Source organism: Arachis ipaensis, chromosome B6 (assembly GCF_059453495.1).
Source record: "Arachis ipaensis isolate K30076 ecotype BB chromosome B6, ASM5945349v1, whole genome shotgun sequence".
NCBI lineage: Eukaryota > Viridiplantae > Streptophyta > Magnoliopsida > Fabales > Fabaceae > Arachis > Arachis ipaensis.
The window spans coordinates 40,773,625-40,789,287 of record NC_142441.1 but is presented as its reverse complement, the minus strand read 5'-3'; the positions used below and the strand labels follow the sequence as shown (position 1 = coordinate 40,789,287).

Sequence of the window (15,663 nt, the reverse complement as noted above, 5' to 3'; positions counted from 1 at the left end):
AACATATCTGGTGGGCATCTTCTTGTCAGGTCCTTAAACCTCTCCCATGCTTCATATAGAGTCCCACCATCCTGCTGCCTGAATGTTTGTACCTCAGCTCTCAACCTGTTGATCCATTGAGGAGGATAGAATCTTGCCAAAAACTTGTTCACCACATCTTCCCAGGTTGCTAAACTCTCCTTTGAAAAGGATTCTGGCCATTTAGATGTTTTGTCCTTGAGTGAGAAGGGAAACAGAAGTAGTCTATAAGTGTCAGGATGAACACCATTAGACTTCACAGTATCGCATATCCTCAGGAAGGTGGTTAGATGTTGATTGGGGTCTTCTTGGACACTTCCTCCTAATGAACAATTGTTTTGAACAAGGGTGATGAGCTGTTGCTTTAGTTCAAAGTTGTTGGCATGTATGGTTGGCCTTTGGATGCTACTCCCACAGTTTCCTGGGTTTGGGTTAATGTAAGAACCCAGAACTCTTCTCTCTTGCCCAGCCTGATGCACTGGACCTTCTCTGCCATGGTTGTGAGCCTCTTCTTCATGATGGTTTTCCACATTCTCATCCATGTCTGGTTCAAAGTACTCTTCCTCTTCCTCAGTACCAACTACTTTCTTTCCTCTTACTTTCCTCCTTAATCTAAAAAAGGTCCTCTCAGGTTCAGAATCAAAGGAAGTTGAAGCCCCGCTTCTTCTACCTGTCATACAACCAACAAGGCACAAGCAAGAGAGATAGATGCAGACAGTAATTTCTACAGAAATGCTATTAGTATGAGTGATGCAATATATCAAACAGTTAGTGGGTTAGTGACTGAACTGTAAACAACTAAGAAAATGGGTAGGGAAAGGAAGAAAATAGCAAAACAGAAAGTAAATTACTCAAATGAACTTAAATCCAACAAAATAAAAACAAATGCTCAATCTAGTTATCCACCAATTTAATCATTGTTGATACAAAATCAATCCCCGGCAACGGCGCCATAAACTTGATGCACGAAAACTTGTCCTTTAACAAATCTCCCTCGGCAAGTATACCGAATTGTCGTCAAGTAAAAACTCACAATAGAGTGAGGTCGAATCACACAGGGATTGATTGGTCAAGCAACTTTAATTGGAAGAATGTTCTAGTTGAGCTAAGCAGAAATTGGGTTGAGAATTGCAGGAAATTAAATGGCAGGAAAGTAAATTGCAGAAAATAAATGACGGAAGGTAAATTGCAGAATCTTAAATGGGGAAGGGAAGTTTAGCATGAAAGTAAATGGCATAAAGTAAAGAGAATGGGTAAGATCAGAAATGGGGAATTCATTGGGCTTAGGAGATGTTGCATTCTCCGAATCAAGTTCATTTTCATCTCTTCCTCAATCAATGCATTCATTGATCTCCTTGGCAATCTTAAGTGAATGAATTCCAATTCCTTGGTAATTCAATCTCTCAAATCAGATCAATAGCCAATTCCTTGGTCTAATTGCTCATGAGAAGAGATGAAGTGTGGTCACTGATTATACCACATGTATTTCCAAATCAAAGTATTGGGAGAATTATATGTCACCATATCCGCCCAAAACCCAATTTGGTCCAACATGAGAAAGCATTTCTAGCATGATCTCTTCATCCCTTTTCCAAGGTTCAGAAGAGATCCAAGTATGAATAGCTTCTTTTCCAAGATAACTACTCAATTGGATGAAGATTGAAAGCTTTCTAGTAAAATCAAGAGAAAAGAGAGAAGAAGGATAATGAAAACTATTATTGATCCATCAAATTACAACAGAGCTCCCTAACCCAATGAAAGGGGTTTAGTTGTTAATAGCTCTGGGAAATGAAAGCAAAGATGGAGAGTACATTCTGAAAGTTAAACTAGAAGTGCAGAGAAAGTAAAATACATAGAGTAATTCTAATAATGCCCAAAAGCTCCTTCTAGTTCAAAGTTCTCTCTATAGATACTACTCTTCTGATCTTCTAGTTAGTTCTTCAAGTCTTGGATATGGGCCTTTGGATCTTGAGTTTGAAGCAGTTATCCTCTTCAGTGGGCTTAGCTTTACTTGCAGAGAGAAAGTGTGAAGCAGGCAGGGACTTTAGCTTAGGACGTTAGTGGCGTTAACGTTAAGTGAAAGTGTGGGTTTGAGAACGTTAGTGACAATCACCTTTTTCACTAACGTTCCTAACCCAGGGATGATCTACATTAACTTAAACGTTAGTGGCACCAACGTGACCACTAACGTTGCCTCTTGGTCCTTCGCACACGTTATTGGGACATACCTTTTCCAATAACGTTGAGAGTCCTCCCTTCCCCCTACGTTAGAGTTCACGTTAGTGTGGCTAACGTGACCTTTAACGTAGGCTTGCAAATCTTCGAGAACGTTAGTGACACTTACCTTTGTCACTAACGTTCCAAAGCGCCCCTACTTCCCACGTTAGAGTTCATGTTAACTATGTTAACGTGGCTTCTAACGTGGTAGTGATAGCCATCTCCAACGTTAGTGACAAAGGTGAGTGTCACTAACATTAGCTCATCATTCTTTCCTCCACGTTAGCTTCCACGTTAACTAAGTTAACGTGGGAGTTAACGTTGCTCATAGTGGCTCATTCCAATGTTAGTGACAAAGGTGGGTGTCACTAACGTTGGCGATTCTTTGTTCCCTCCACGTTAGAGTCTACGTTAACTAAGTTAACGTGGCAACTAACGTGGCTCAAAGTGGCTTAGTCCAACGGTAGTGACAAAGATGAGTGTCACTAACGTTGGCCATTCTTTTGCTTCCCCATGTTAGAGTCCACGTTAGTTGAGTTAACGTGGCTCTTAACGTGGCCAATATGAGCTTGGTCCAACGTTAGTGACAAAGGTGAGTGTCACTAACGTTGGCTTCATTTTCTTCTTCCACGTTAGAGTTCACGTTAACTTAGTTAATGTGGCTCTTAACATGGGCTATGATGGCTTCGAGGACGTTATTGGCGATTACTTTTCTCATTAACGTTGCAAGCTAGCTCCCTTTCCAAGTTAATGGTCACGTTAGTTAGACTAACGTGGCTGTTAACGTGGTTCTTCCTTGCTTCCTTTGTCCTGAAATCAAGCAGTAGAGTGTATCAAAGTTCTAATCCAAGTCATGAGACATGCATCATCCAATTTGTCATTTAATTCATGCATAATTATCATAAAATCATGTAAAGTGCACAATGTTTGCTTGAATCAAGATGTAAGTGAAATTCTACCCAAAACTTGCTTATTTCCTAAGAAAATGCATGAAACTACCCTAAAACAGTAAAGAAAAGGTCAGTGAAACTAGCCAAAATGTCCTGGCATCACAACACCAAACTTAAAGCTTGCTTGTCCCTAAGCAAGTACTGGAACAAGAGAATGATGAATGGAATGCCAAGAGAAATGAGTCATTATTGTGGAAGTCATGTCCTTGGTTTTATGGTGGTTTCGTGCATAGCAACTTAGGTTCATTCCTTCACTGGCTTTTAGACCTTTATCATGTCCTGGAATACTCACTTGATTGCACCCTACGAGACTTTTATTCATTGATCCTTTTGTGGTTTTCAGGGTTTGATTGTGCTTTTTAGACTAGGTGCTCTGTGAGGGGGCGACTCTTTAAGATAAGCTTTCAGCTAGCACTCCCAAACCAGTTGGTTCAAGGTGCTAGGTGTTAAGACACCCCTAAGGACTTACTCCCTCAAGTCTCTTTTCCCCATACATACATACCTCAGGCACATGGTTTGTTTATTTTCTTTCTTGAAACCTTGGTGTCCAGCACCTCTTTGGGTTACTAAGTGTTCTGTAGCAAGGGTTACTCTTGATAGTGGACTTTCAACTGATAATCCCGGGTTAGTTAACCCAAGTTACCAAGTGATAAGGCACCCCAAAGAGCTTATTCATCCAAGTAAATCCCTTACACAGGAGCACCACAGACACATGCCTCATGATTCAAACCCTTGGTGCCTAGCCTTATTTCTTATTCTTTTTCTTTTATTTCCCAACTTTCATTTTTCTTTTCCCCTTTTTCTTATTAGGATCTTGTTATTTAGCTAGTCTCATGGGGTATGTTTCAAGCATATGATTTAGGACAGATAGTTGCCTTCCCACCTTGTTGGTGAACCAACTTAGCTAAGTGATTACTACACCACAAATATAATAACTTACTCCACAAATTGAACTCCACTCTAGTCTTTCATAACATCTCTCTTTTTTTTTATTTAGCTTAAAGGGACAAGCATACAATAAGCAAGATGAAAATGAAAATAGGCAACTTGACTAGCAAGCATAGACCTAAGCAAAAACAAACTTAAAGACAGAATTGAAAATTCCTAAGCTACTATGGAAGCATGTTCTATCTCATACATGATTTTCCTTATTTAAAAGACTTGAAAAAGAAAAATAGAACAATGAGGGAACTCCACCACCTTTTACTCATGGGGTTGTTCGCGCTCTCCTTCCTGTTTGTCCTCTTTGTGTCCACTTGTGCTTCCTTGCATACGTGCCAGTCTAGCTCTTTTCCAATCTTTAAGTGCTTTCCTTACTGATTCATGACTCTTTTCTACCCTCTTTCTTTCTTCTCGTGCTAATTCATCCTTCACTTCTTCATAGCTTATGATTCCCGGATGTAGTATAGGCAGTTGTCCGAGTAAGTATCCGAGCCTGGCCTGAGTGTTCACCTGGTGTCCAGTCTGGCTCATGTAAACTCCTTCTGAAAATGCCCTGTGTTCGTCGAAGAGTTCTGCCTGTTCTAATTGTTTCCGATGCATTTCATGTATGTGTGCACCTTGATGTGCTTGGATGTTGATTAGCTTTTGGATGGCTTCTTGTTGTTGATCCTGCCTTTGTTCCAACCTGTGGAAGGATTCTCCCCATTGTTTTCCTTGCTCCAGTTGCTGCTCCATCAATTGTCTTTGCCACTCCCCTTATTGATTCATCCATCTAGATAGTGACTCTTCTTGACAGTTTATCAACTGTAGGTGAAGCTCTTTCTGTGCCCCTTGATTTTCCAAGTATTGTCTAGATAAGCCATCAATGGCTTCCTGTAGTTGGTGCATGTCCAAAGGGGCTTGCTCCTCTAGGTTCTGTCCTTCTACCACTTGGTGCTCTGGCCTCTTTCTTATCCTTCGTTGGGGTAGGGGAGATGCAACAGCATGCATACGCCAAACAGTAATTGGGATACCAACTTTTATCCATTCGGGGTTTTCATCTTCGAACACCACCTCTGCCTTGTCACACAGGCGGAAAATGGTGCTGGGATAGTCTAGCCTTCCCCCAAAATCACTCTTCTTAGCCATCTTTCTAATGCCTTGGGCTATGAGTTCATGCACCTTGATCTCTACCCCTTTAAGTATACATTGCACCATCGTTGCTCTCTTAAGATTCACCTCTGAATTGTTTCCGGCAGGGAGGATGGATCTCCTTACAATTTCGAACCACCCCTTTGCTTCAGGGGTGAGATCACCTCTTTTTATGAATTTGGGCTTTCCATTGGGATCTCTCACCCAATCCGCTCCTTGTACGTAGATATCCTTCACAATTTGGTCATAATTAGGACTACTATCTATTCAAGATTGATAGCTTTCTTCCTTGAATGGTATGGTTCGTAGCTTCAACACCCTCATGATGCTCACGGGACTAAAATCCACAGTTACTCCTCTTACAAAACTTATATAAGATTTCTCTTTCCTATCATACCTCACTGCGTTTGCGTAAAACTATCTTACGAGCATTGCATTTATCCTCGCGGTGATTGGATCGGTGAGGAGCTCCCATCTTCTCTTTTCTACCTTCTCTGTGATTTCGGGGCACTCAGTTTTCTTGACTTGAAAGCCTAGCTCATATATGATCTCCTTATCAGCCATCCATCCAAATTGAAGTGCATGGTAAAAAGTTCTAAACTTCTTTTCATCAAAGGGGCGTTGATCCATAGGCTCCTTCCCCTTTCTTCTTTTAGAGCTTGATGATGCCATGAGTAAGAGTTGATATGTGAAAGTGTTGAGGGGTTGTGGATAAGTGGTGGAATTTGGTTAGGTTTGGATAGGGTGTGGCTTGGAGAGTTGTACTTCGAGAGTGAGAAGTTTGAAGAAGTGGTTGCTGGAATGTGAAGGGAAGTACGGACTAGGACTCACTTATATAGGAAAGTGATGAGTGAATGAAAGAGGTGGATTGATGGGATGGTTGTGTGATGGACGGATGGGGTTTAGCATGGGATGAGCACAAGGATCATCAACTTTATGATGGTGTTGGTTCAGTTTCCAAGCTTGTTCTCCTTCCAATGTTGCATGGCAACAATTTCCAATGCAATCCCCTTGAAGACACGTGTATAGTCTTCTCTTTTTGTGGTGCCCGAATCTTTCAATTGCCCCATCAATTCTCCTACAAAATAAAAGAAATGTGATTAAAAGAAAACTTGTGGAAAGTGGCGGCAAAATTAAAAGAATAACTGCTTTTTAAAGTTTTTGTTTCTAACTACTAAGTGCTGTTCATGAGTGCACACCAACTGACTAACTCAACATCCATGTATGCAACATTGGCAACACCAAACTTATTTTGGTGCCATGTGGTGTAAAAGATTTGTTCAAGGCCCCTAAGAGTGACATGATATGGGTTACATTTATGTTCTCTTAGTATGCCTTGAACACCAAACTTGTTCCTCACTATATGTTGCACAAAAGGATTCATTCAAGTGCATGTCAAGTTGAGTTGAAATCCCTGAACCTTGCTTTATTAACTACTTTTAAAAGCATGTAAAACATGGGTTGCCTCCCATGAAGCGCTTCTTAAGCGTCACTAGCTTGACGTTCTGCCTTTGTCATGGTGGTTGGTAATGCTTTAGATCTTCCCCTCTTGCAGTAAACCTATATCCATTGGCTTCATCAATGATCTCCACATGTTCTAGGGAGAGAACTTTGTTGATGGTGAAAACCTTAGGTAACTGAGATGGGATGGTGGGGAGATGAGGTGGGATATCTAGGAAGTAAGCTGAGATCACTTTATCCCCTCGAGAGAAATCTTCTGTAGGGATCTTTTTATTCCTCCATCTCCTTGGTACTTTATTCTTTATTTCTTTTGCTGTTATCTTGCTCTTTGTGGTCTCTTTCCCTAGGGAAATTTTGTTGCTGGTCTCATATAATTCTGGTAGTTTTGGCTCCACTTGAGTTTCCTTTAGCTGTGACAGCTGCTGATTCTCTTGTTCATCACTCAAAGGACTTCCAGGGTGTACAGCTTGTGCTTCAATGCTTTTTTCTCCCACCATTGCTCTGTCATGCTCTGGCCTTAGTTTCTTGCCTTCCTAACTTGCTTCTTGTGAGGGTTTGAAGACGTTGAAGGTGAGTTGTTCGTCATGTATCCTCAGTATTAGCTCTCCTCGCTCCACATCTATGAGCGCTCTGGCTGTAGCTAAGAATGGTCTTCCCAATATGATTGGGTGAAGGTGACTTTCTTCCATTTCCAGTATGACAAAGTCTGTGGGAAGGAAGTAGTTCCCAACCTTCACCAGCACATTTTCAACCACTCCAATTGCTTGTTTTTGAGTTTTGTCCGCCAGCCTGATGACTATGTCTGTGGGCATCAGCTCATTGATTTGCAACCTCTTCATAAGGGATAAAGGCATTAAGTTGATGCTTGCTCCCAGATCACAGAGTCCTTTGTCAAACATTATTTTTCCTATGGCACAGGGGATGTGAAAACTCCTTGTGTCCTTCCTTTTTGTAGGCAGCTCTGGTTGAATGAGAGCACTGCACTCCTTGTTCATCACTATGGTTTGTCCTCCCTTGAGTGAGCTTTTCCTGGTCAGCAGCTCCTTCATATACTTGATGTATGAGGGCATTTGTTGGAGAGCCTTGATGAATGGTATGTTCACATGGAGGGATGCAAATATGTCAAGAAACCTTGAGTATATTCTCTTCTCTACACCACCATTTAGTAATTGGGGAAAGGGTGCATAGAGCCTCAGCAACTCTTTCTGCGTAATTGTGGTTTCCTGAGGATTCTCTTCCTGCTTTCCTACTGATGAATCTTCAGATTGTTCTGATGGTCTGTTCAGCTCTTCCTCAGTCTCCTTATCACTTATAGTAACCATCTTGTAATCTTCCCATCTGACTTTCTTTGCTTCACCTCTTGGATTTTTCTCTGTGTCACTTGGGAAGCTATTAGTAGGTTTGGGAATCTTCTCAGATAGGTATCCCACTTGAAATTCTAGCTTCTTGATGGTGTCTCCCTGATTCTTGATATTGGCTCGCACCTCCTTTTTGAACACCTTGTTATCTTGAATCTCCTTGCATATGCCTTCAAGTAGAGTCTCAATCCTTGATAGTCTTTCTTCCGATGATGGAGAGTTGAGATTGGAAGGATGAGAAGGGCCATTTTGACTTTGGTATGGATGTTGAGGTGTGTTGTTAGGTGGGTGCTGATATGATCTCTGTGTGGAATGTTGGTGAGTTGCATTGTTGCTGGGGTTGTGGCGTCTCTGATCTTGGCCTTGATCTTATTGATTTCCCCACCCAAAGTTTGGGTGGTTCCTCCAACCAGGATTATATGTTTTGGAGTATGGGTCATGGTGCTGCCTAGGTGAATTTCCTATGTAGTTGGCTTGTTCCTGATCACCCTCTGCTTCTTCATTCACTCCTTCTTGGGTTGCTGCTGAAGTGGTGATTGCTGCTACTTGATTCCTCTCCATCTTCTTGGTGAGGTCAGCTAATTGCTTGGTAATCATCTTATTTTGAGCTAGCAGTGCATCCACGTTGTTTAGATCCATCACTCCTCTAGTGTTGCCTCTTTCAGAGGCATAGAAATAGTCATTCTCAGCTACAGTCTCAATGACATCTATGGCTTCTTCAATGGTCTTCTTCTTGTTCAGAGATCCCCCGGATGAGTGGTCTACTGCCTTCTTTGATTCATACGAAAGGCCTTCATAGAAAATGTGCAACTGCACCCATTCATTGAACATATATGGTGGGTATCTTCTTGTCAAGTCCTTAAACATCTCCCATGCTTCATATAGAGTCTCACTATCCTGCTGCCTGAATGTTTGTACCTCAGCTCTCAACCTGTTGATCCATTGAGGAGGATAGAATCTTGCCAAGAACTTGTTTACCACATCTTCCCAGGTTGCTAAACTCTCCTTTGAAAAGGATTCCAGCCTTTTAGATGCTTTGTCCTTGAGTGAGAAGGGAAACAGAAGTAGTCTATAAGTGTCAGGATGAACACCATTAGACTTCACAGTATCGCATATCCTCAGGAAGGTGGTTAGATGTTGATTGGGGTCTTCTTGGACACTTCCTCCGAATGAACAATTGTTTTGAACAAGGGTGATGAGCTGTGGCTTTAGTTCAAAGTTGTTGGCATGTATGGTTGGCCTTTGGATGCTACTCCCACAGTTTCCTGGGTTTGGGTTGATGTAAGAACCCAGAACTCTTCTCTCTTGCCCAGCCTGATGCGCTGGACCTTCTCTGCCATGGTTGTGAGCCTCTTCTTCATGATGGTTTTCCACATTCTCATCCATGTCTGGTTCAAAGTACTCTTCCTCTTCCTCAGCACCAACTACTTTCTTTCCTCTTGCTTCCCTCCTTAATCTAAGAAAGGTCCTCTCAGGTTCAGAATCAAAGGAAGTTGAAGCCCCGCTTCTTCTACCTGTCATACAACCAACAAGGCACAAGCAAGAGAGATAGATGCAGACAGTAATTTCTACAGAAATGCTGTTAGTGTGAGTGATGCAATATATCAAACAGTTAGTGGGTTAGTGACTGAACTGTAAACAACTAAGAAAATGGGTAGGGGAAAGGGAAGAAAATAGCCAAACAGAAAGTAAATTACTCAAATGAACTTAAATCCAACAAAATAAAAACAAATGCTAAATCTAGTTATCCACCAATTTAATCATTGTTGATACAAAATCAATCCTCGGCAACGGCGCCATAAACTTGATGCATGGAAATTTGTCCTTTAACAAATCTCCCTCGGCAAGTATACTGAATTGTTGTCAAGTAAAAGCTCACAATAGAGTGAGGTCGAATCCCACAGGGATTGATTGGTCAAGAAACTTTAATTGGAAGAATGTTCTAGTTGAGCTAAGCAAAAATTTGGTTGAGAATTGCAGGAAATTAAATGGCGGGAAAGTAAATTACAGAAAATAAATGACGGAAGGTAAATTGCAGAATCTTAAATGGGGAAGGGAAGTTTAGCATGAAAGTAAATGGCATAAAGTAAAGAGAATGGGTAAGATCAGAAATGGAGAATTCATTGGGCTTAGGAGATGTTGCATTCTCCGAATCAAGTTCATTTTTATCTCTTCCTCAAGCAATGCATTCATTGATCTCCTTGGCAATCTTAAGTGATTGAATTCCAATTCCTTGGTAATTCAATCTCTCAAATTAGATCAATAGCCAATTCCTTGGTCTAATTGCTCATGAGAAGAGATGAAGTGTGGTCACTGATTATACCACATGTATTTCCAAATCAAAGTATTGGGAGAATTATATGTCACCATATCCGCCCAAACCCCATTTTGGTCCAACATGAGAAAGCATTTCTAGCATGATCTCTTCATCCCTTTTCCAAGGTTCAGAAGAGATCCAAGTATGAATAGCTTCTTTTCCAAGATAACTACTCAATTGGATGAAGATTGAAAACTTTCTAGTAAAATCAAGAGAAAAGAGAGAAGAAGGATAATGAAAACTATTATTGATCCATCAAATTACAACAGAGCTCCCTAACCCAATGAAAGGGGTTTAGTTGTTAATAGCTCTGAGAAATGAAAGCAAAGATGAAGAGTACATTTTGAAAGTTAAACTAGAAGTGCAGAGAAAGTAAAATACAGAGAGTAATTCTAATAATGTCCAAAAACTCCTTCTGGTTCAAAGTTCTCTCTATATATACTAATCTTCTGATCTTCTAGTTGGTTCTTCAAGTCTTGGATATGGGCCTTTGGATCTTGAGTTTGAAGCAGTTATCCTCTTCAGTGGGCTTAGCTTTACTTGCAGAGAGAAAGTGTGAAGCAGGCAGGGACTTTAGCTTAGGACGTTAGTGGCGTTAACGTTAAGTGAAAGTGTGGGTTCGAGAACGTTAGTGACAATCACCTTTTTCACTAACGTTCCTAACCCAGGGATGATCTACGTTAACTTCAACGTTAGTGGTACCAACGTGACCACTAACGTTGCCTCTTGGTCCTTCGCACACGTTATTGGGACTTACCTTTTCCAATAACGTTGAGAGTCCTCCCTTCCCCCTATGTTAGAGTTCACGTTAGTGTGGCTAACGTGACCTTTAATGTAGGCTTGCCAAATCTTCGAGAACGTTAGTGACACTTACCTTTGTCACTAACATTCCAAAGCGCCCCTACTTCCCACGTTAGAGTTCACGTTAACTATGTTAACGTGGCTTCTAACGTGGTAGTGATAGCCATCTCTAACGTTAGTGACAAAGGTGAGTGTCACTAACGTTGGCTCATCATTCTTTCCTCCACGTTAGCTTCCACGTTAACTAAGTTAACATGGGAGTTAACGTTGCTCATAGTGGCTCATTCCAACAATAGTGCCAAAGGTGGGTGTCACTAACGTTGGCGATTCTTTGCTCCCTCCACGTTAGAGTCCACGTTAACTAAGTTAACGTGGCAACTAACGTGGCTCAAAGTGGCTTAGTCCAACGTTAGTGACAAAGGTGAGTGTTACTAACGTTGGCCATTCTTTTGCTTCCTCACGTTAGAGTCCACATTAATTGAGTTAACGTGGCTCTTAATGTGGCCAGTATGAGCTTAGTTCAACGTTAGTGACAAAGGTGAGTGTCACTAACGTTGGCTTCATTTTCTTCTTCCACGTTAGAGTTCACGTTAACTTAGTTTACGTGGCTCTTAACGTGGGCTATGATGGCTTCGAGGACATTATTGGCGATTACTTTTCTCATTAACGTTGCAAGCTAGCTCTCTTTCCACGTTAGTGGTCACGTTAGTTAGACTAACGTGGCTATTAACGTGGTTCTTCCTTGCTTTCTTTGTCCTGAAATCAAGCAGTAGAGTGCATCAAAGTTCTAATCCAAGTCATGAGACATGCATCATCCAATTTGTCATTTAATTCATGCATAATTCTCATGAAATCATGTAAAGTGCACAATGTTTTCTTGAATCAAGATGTAAGTGAAATTCTACCCAAAACTTGCTTATTTCCTAAGAAAATGCATGAAACTACCCTAAAATAGTAAAGAAAAGGTCAGTGAAACTGGCCAAAATGCCCTGGCATCACAAACCTTGCCAAAGTGGAGGACTTGTCAGCCACCTTGTAGAGTTCTTGAGGTATAATCTCATGAACTTCCACTTCCTCCCCAATCATGATACTATGGATCACGATGGCCCGGTCTACAGTAACTTCAGACCGGTTGCTAGTAGGAATAATTGAGCGTTGAATAAACTCCAACCATCCTCTAGCTACAGGCTTAAGGTCCAGTCTTCTCAATTGAACCAGCTTGCCTTTTGAGTCAACTTTCCATTGAGCTCCTTCTACACATATGTCCATGAGGACTTGGTCCAACCTTTGATTAAAGTTTACCCTTCTAGTGTAGGGGCGTGCGTTTTCTTGCATCATTGGCAAGTTGAACACTAATCTTACATTTTCCGGACTGAAATCTAAGTAATTCCCCCGAACCATTGTAAGCCAATTCTTTGGATTCGGGTTCACACTTTGATCATGGTTCCTAGTGATCCATGCGTTTGCATAGAACTCTTGAACCATTAAAATCCCGACTTGTTGAATGGGGTTGGTGAGAACTTCCCAACCTCTTCTTCGGATCTCATGTTGGATTTCCAGATACTCATTCTTTTTGAGCTTGAAAGGAACCTCAGGGATCACTTTCTTCTTGGCCACAAATTCATAGAAGTGGTCTTGATGGACCTTTGAGATGAATCTCTCCATCTCCCATGACTCAGAGGTGGAAGCAATTGCCTTCCCTTTCCTCTTTCTTGAGGTTTCTCTGGCCTTAGGTGCCATTAATGGTTATGGAAAAACAAAAAGCAATGCTTTTACCATACCAAACTTAAAATGTTTGCTCGTCCCCGAGCAAAAGAGGAAAGAAAGAAGGAGAAGAAGAAGAAAAATGGAGGAGAGGGAGAAAGGTGTGTATTCAGCCAAGGGGAAGAAGAAAGGGTTGTGTTGTGAAAATGAGGAAGGAATGAGGGGTTTATATAGGAGTGGGGGAAGGTTTAGGGTTCGGCCATTAGGGTTGGGTTTGGGAGGGAAAAGAGTTTGAATTTTGGAGGTAGGTGGGGTTTTTGGGGAAGAGAGGATGGATGTGAGTGGTGCAGAGGTGATGGGAAAGAGTGATTGAGGTGATTGGTGAAGGGTATTTGGGGAAGAGAGTTATGAAAAGGTGTGAAGAGGAGAGAAGAAAAGATGGGGATCCTGTGGGGTCCACAGATCCTGAGGGGATCCTGTGTGGTCCACAGATCCAGTGGGGTCCACAAATCCAGTGGGGTCAAGGACTTAACATCCCTGCTCCAATTAGGCGTGTAAAAAGCCCTTAGTATGCATGTCTGGCGTTAAACGCCAGCTTGCTGCTTGGTTTTGGTGTTAAACGCCCAAATGTAGCCTGTTTCTGGCGTTTAACGTCAGGATGATGCTTGTTTCTGGCATTAAACGCCAGCTTGGTGCTTGTTTCTGGCGTTTAACGCCAGATTGATGCTTCTTTCTGGCGTTAAACGCCAGTTTGATGCTTCTTACTGGCGTTTAAACGCCAATAAGTTCTTCCTCCAGGGTGAGCTATTTTTAAAGCTGTTTTTCATTCTATTTTTGATTTTTCAGTAGTTTTTGTGACTCCACATGATCATCAACCTAAAAAAACATAAAATAACAATAGAAAATAAATAGATATAATTAAAGAACATTGGGTTGCCTCCCAACAAGCGCTTCTTTAATGTCAATAGCTTGACAGTGAGCTCTCATGGAGCCTCACAGATGTTTAGAGCATTGTTGGGACCTCCCAACACCAAACTTAGAGTTTGGTTGTGGCCTCCCAACACCAAACTTAAAGTTTGACTGTGGGAGCTTTGGTTGACTCTACAGTAAGAGAAGCTTTTCATGCTTCCTCTCCATGGTTACAGAAGGAGATCCTTGAGTTTTAAACACAAGGTTATCCTCATTCAGTTGAAGGACCAATTCTCCTCTGTCCACATCAATCACAGCTCTTGCTGTGGCTAGGAAGGGTCTTCCAAGGATGATGGATTCATCCTCATCCTTCCCAGTATCTAGGATTATGAAATCAGCAGGGATGTAAAGGCCTTCAACCTTTACTAGCACGTCCTCTACTAGTCCATAAGCCTGTTTTCTTGAGTTGTCTGCCATCTCTAATGAGATTCTGGTAGCTTGCACCTCAAAGATCTCAAGTTTCTCCATTACAGAGAGTGGCATTAAGTTTATTCCTGACCCCAGGTCACACAGAGCCTTCTCAAAGGTCATGGTGCCTATGTTATAGGGAATTAGGAATTTACCAGGATCCTATTTCTTTTGAGGTAATTTATGCCTATCCAATGCATTCAGTTCATTGGTGAGCAAGGGAGGTTCATCTTTCCAAGTCTCATTACCAAATAATTTGGCATTCAGCTTTATGATTGCACCAAGGTATTTAGCAACTTGCTCTTCAGTAATGTCTTCATCCTCTTTAGAGGATGAATACTCATCAGAGCTCATGAAGGGCAAAAGGAGGTTCAATGGAATCTCTATGGTCTCTGGATGAGCCTCAGAGACTATATTTGCTAAGCTAGATGTATTCTGCTCAGAATTCTCTGTTTGTTGCTGAATGGGTGATGGAAAAGGCTTGCTATTGCTAAACCTGTTTCTTCCACTATTATTAAAGCCTTGTTGAGGCTTTTGTTGATCCTTCCATGAGAAATTTGGATGATTTCTCCATGAGGGATTATAGGTATTTCCATAGGGTTCCTCCATGTAATTCACCTCTGCTATTGCAGGGTTCTCAGGATCATAAGCTTCTTCCTCAGAAGATGCCTCTTGAGTTCTGTTGGAAGCAGCTTGCAATCCATTCAGACTCTGAGAAATCATATTAATTTACTGAGTCAATATTTTATTCTGAACCAATATGGCATTCAGAGTATCAATTTCAAGAACTTCCTTCCTCTGAGGCGTCCCATTACTCACAGGATTCCTTTCAGAAGTGTACATGAACTGGTTATTTGTAACCATGTCAATGAGTTTCTGAGCTTCTGCAGGCATTTTCTTTAGGTGAATGGATCCACCTGCTGAATGGTCCAATGACATCTTTGATAATTCAGACAGACCATCATAGAATATATCCAGGATGGTCCATTCTGAAAGCATGTCAGAAGGACACTTTTTGGTCAGTTGCTTGTATCTCTCCCAAGCTTCATAGAGGGATTCACCTTCTTTCTGTTTGAAGGTTTGAACATCCATCTAAGCTTGCTAAGCTTTTGATGAGGAAAGAACTTGGCTAAGAAAGCTGTGACCAGCTTATCCCAAGAGTTCAGGCTATCTTTAGGTTGAGAGTCCAACCATAATCTAGCTCTGTCTCTTACAGCAAACGGGAAAAGCATAAGCCTGTAGACCTCGGGATCAACCCCATTGGTCTTAACAGTATCACAGATCTGCAAGAATTCAGATAAGAACTGAAAAGGATCTTCTGATGGAAGTCCATGAAACTTGCAATTCTGTTGCATCAGAGAAACTAATTGAGGCTTAAGCTCAAAAT

The 15,663-nt window shown here is 41.4% G+C and overlaps 2 non-coding genes across 2 annotated transcripts; both read left to right on the top strand.

The window, feature by feature from the left end:
- LOC148555265 (small nucleolar RNA R71) lies at positions 1 to 107 on the top strand. Its single transcript, XR_015887960.1, has one exon. It is a non-coding gene; the product is annotated as a small nucleolar RNA R71 (small nucleolar RNA).
- A 15,162-nt stretch (positions 108 to 15,269) lies between these two features.
- Positions 15,270 to 15,376, top strand: LOC148555264 (small nucleolar RNA R71). Its single transcript, XR_015887837.1, has one exon. It is a non-coding gene; the product is annotated as a small nucleolar RNA R71 (small nucleolar RNA).
- The last annotated feature ends 287 nt before the right edge of the window (positions 15,377 to 15,663 follow it).